The sequence below is a fragment of the Mustela nigripes genome, chromosome 14 (assembly GCF_022355385.1).
Source record: "Mustela nigripes isolate SB6536 chromosome 14, MUSNIG.SB6536, whole genome shotgun sequence".
In the NCBI taxonomy this organism is placed as follows: Eukaryota; Metazoa; Chordata; class Mammalia; order Carnivora; family Mustelidae; genus Mustela; species Mustela nigripes.
The window spans coordinates 18,094,761-18,098,397 of NC_081570.1; the positions used below are offsets into that span (position 1 = coordinate 18,094,761).

The 3,637-nt window shown below is 47.0% G+C and overlaps 1 pseudogene; it reads right to left on the reverse strand.

The window, feature by feature from the left end:
- Window positions 1–2,118: 2,118 nt before the first annotated feature.
- LOC132001167 (transcription factor BTF3-like) lies at window positions 2,119–2,841 on the reverse strand (annotated as a pseudogene).
- Window positions 2,842–3,637: the final 796 nt, after the last annotated feature.

Consider the following 3,637-nt stretch of genomic DNA (forward strand, 5'->3'; position numbering starts at 1 on the left):
TTCAACGAGGCCTTTCTGCAAAAAGCTTGCATCCCAGCACCAAGGGCTTGACTCCACCTTTCTGCTACATCCCACCATCCTTCCAGTCCAGATGAAAGGGGCTGACTTAGGGGGCACCCTCCAATCTTGCCCCTCTCCCCAGAGCTGCTAAGGGCTCTCTCTCATCCCTGGCCGCAGCCCTGGTGGTCCTAAACACAGAGTGTGAAGAGCTCCTGGTTTTGTTGGCACAACACAGACACCCAGTTAGTTAGAAAAACATGTGGCTTACTCTTCCCTCTCTGGGTCCTCCAGCCACCAACTTCTAATTCAATTTCCCTTGAAAAACAATGGTTTCAGTGGAGGGAGAAACAAGATTTTCCGAAACTTTGTAAAGCTTTGCAAAATAATTACCCCCGAAACTGGCAGACTCCCTGCCAGCTGGATTTGCCCCCTGGTTTCCTCCTGGAGTCGCCCTCCCAGATCGGATCCTGGGCATCCTCTGGGCATGGGGTACCCGGAGGTCACTGCTCTCCCTCCTGGTTGCTCATCTCCTCTTCCAGTGAGGACTGGTCTGGGAGGCAAGAGGGGAGGAGAAAGTGGTCTCTCCGTCCCCCACGCCTGGCCAGGCAGGGACCAGATTTTGATGGAAGCTCCTTGAGCTGGTTTCACCTTCGTGGTGCCCTGGCTGCTGCCACGGATGGGACTGAGCCCCGGGGAGGGTGTCTGACTGCAACCCCATCGAAGAGTGGGGGCCGGAAGGAGGCACCGAAATGCCTCCCAAGTCCTGACCCAGAGAAATTACAACATAATAAGTGTTTATTGTTTTAAGCCATTCAATTCGGGGATAGTTGTCTTTTTTTTTCTCGTTTTTTGATTTTCTTTTATTTTTTCAGTGTTCCAAGATTCATAAGGTAATGTACCAGACCAGCCCTCTGTCGACAGAGCTCCCTGCTGATTCACAGCAGCCATTTGCCTCGCTTTGTTAAGAAAAATCATCTAACACTTGGAAATAGGCAAGGAGTAGGCGGCAGGTCTCTTCATTGTCACATCATGGCTCCATTTAACAGGCCTGCCTTGGGTGCTTAATTATCTGGAGGGATGTGCCTTTGGCTTAGTGTATGCTGTTAGAAGGTGTGACTTTAAAAGTTATATGTTGGGGCGCCTGGGTGGCTCAGTGGGTTAAAGCCTCTGCCTTTGGCTCAGGTCATGATCTCAGGGTCCTGGCATCGAGCCCCGCATCGGGCTCTCTGCTCAGCGGGGAGCCTGCTTCCTCCTCTCTCTCTCTCTGCCTGCCTCTCTGCCTACTTGTGACCTCTGTCAAATGAATAAATAAAATCTTAAAAAAAAAAGTTATATGTTAACTTACAGATTTCTGTCTAACAGAGAACCCCCAAAGGTTATGGATTGTTGGCCCTTTAGGACATTAACCAGTTTTGTATCTAACCAGGCCATTTTATTCTAACATTCTTTCTCTAGTATTCTTTAATGGTTCCCCTAGTATCCTTTGAAAGAGCATTGCCATCTTACTGCTGCTCCTACTCATGAGTTAAACAAATTTTTACATTTGTTCAATCTGTATTTGCATGGGAGTCCTACTTTTATATATATATATGTATGTACCTTGACAGGTTACATACCTCCAGGAATGAGGAACTCACTACGTTTCAAGGACCTCAAGAGTCTTAGGACAGCTCCTAGAACAGGTTTAGGAGTTGTTCCTTATGCTCCTAGCTACATCCTCTAGCTACCGTTCTTCACTGAAGGACAGCCTCAGGAAGGGAGCTGAATCCCTAATCCCTGTGGTATCTACTCACCCCACAGAGCACAAGTACTGGATGCAGAGAGATGAAGAGACTTCCACAGGGCCGGCCATCATTCTGTAAAAGCCTTTCCCAGGCTTATATCCCAGCATCAAGGGCTTTTCACTATAGAGTACATATTTTGAACCAGAAAAAGAAGTTATTAAATTAAATTAAATTTTAAAAAGAATTAAATTATTTTTAGAATTTAATTGCTATCTATAGTCTTAGAATGCTATCTAAATGCTGTGTCTGTGAGTGAATGGAGAATGGGTAAGTGAATGGGGAAGAACTATTTCTTTTCTTTTTTTCTTTTTTTCCCCTAGGCAAAGAACTTTACTAATCTCGTTTCAAACTTTATTCCCAGGCTTCTTCAGCTTAATTAGCTGCAAAGAATGAATTGTGTATAAGCAAAAACTGAAAAGAGCTGCAGTGTCCAAGGGGCTTGGGCTTAAAAATATTAGAGATCTAGATTTTATCAGATCCATGAACAAAATTTTAAAAAGCAGTCATAATATAAAATAGCAGCTCCCAGTAACTTCTTCAAGTTTTATCTTCTTCAGAAGTTGACTCAATTCAGTTTGCTTCATTCTTGGAAGCGTCATCAAAATTCTCCACAAGATCTGGAACTTCATCATCCTCCTCCTCTCCGGTAGCAAGTGGTGATTTTCCATCCACAGATTGTTTGGGCAGAGCTTCAGCCAGTCTTCTTCAACTAGTCAGACTGCACCACGTTGGTTTAAGATACTGGGTAGCATTTCTGTCAGCTGCTTTGTCTCAGCATGGCCTGTAATGATGAAAGGGTTCGCTGCCAGCGATGCCTGAACTTTGGGGTTGTTAAAGTGGATCACTGTTCCTTGGTTTGTGAACATATTCACTTCTTCAATACCAGAGATATTGTTTACCCCTAACTTCTTTAAGGAGAACTGAAGTTTTTTTTATCATCTGCTGTAGCTGTTCTATGAACCACCTTCTTCTTTCGGTGAGCAGTTCCTTTCCCACCAATGCACACTTGTGCTTGCAGTTTGGCGAGTTTCTCCTGGTTCATGATAGTTTCTTTCATCTTGCTGGAGCGGAAATGGGACCGCGCAGGGGACTAGGATTGGTGCTCAGGGGGGTCTCGGGCGCACCAGCTGAGATTAGGTGCACACACACGGGGATGCAAGATGGCAGCTACGGGAAGAGCTATTTCTGATGCACTGTGCACAGGCCTATGCAGTTTAAGGAACTGGAGATTGGCAGGGGTCCACTCTGACCCTCTACCTAATCTCTTGTCTTTAGGATTTGGAGGGCTATCACCAGGTAGGATCTCACTGGTTTCCTTTCTGGCCTTGTGGCTTTTGGGATGAAGGCCAAATCCCCACTTCAACCCTCTCTGTATGGCCCACCCCTGCACCCCACCCTCTTTTGTCTCATGCCAACCTCTCCTTTGCCCCCTTCATTCCAGGCACACTTTCTCTCCCTTAGGTCCACTATGGTCCTCTGCACCACCTGGTCTTTGTCCATGCTGTCCTCTGTCTCTGTGTTGCATCCTTCATCTGCTCCTGGCCTGGGCCACTTCCTGCCTTCATAGAGGCTCTCAGAGCACCTCTACCCTGCCCCTCCCCCCTGCACTCATTAGGTGGCAATTTAATATTTCTTTGTGAATGACTTGCTAGTGGCGGCCTCCCCTGCTGGACCATGGGTCACAGGAGGATGGGGGCCACCTCTGCTTTGTCCTGTGCTTTGTGCTCCAGGGCTCATACTGGACCTGGTGAACAATGGACACTCAGTGCCGGCAAAGAAATAAAGATTTCGTGACAAGTGGTGGCAAAATGGGAAGCTAGCGCCAAAGCTGCTGGGCTCCAGGTCCAGTGCTC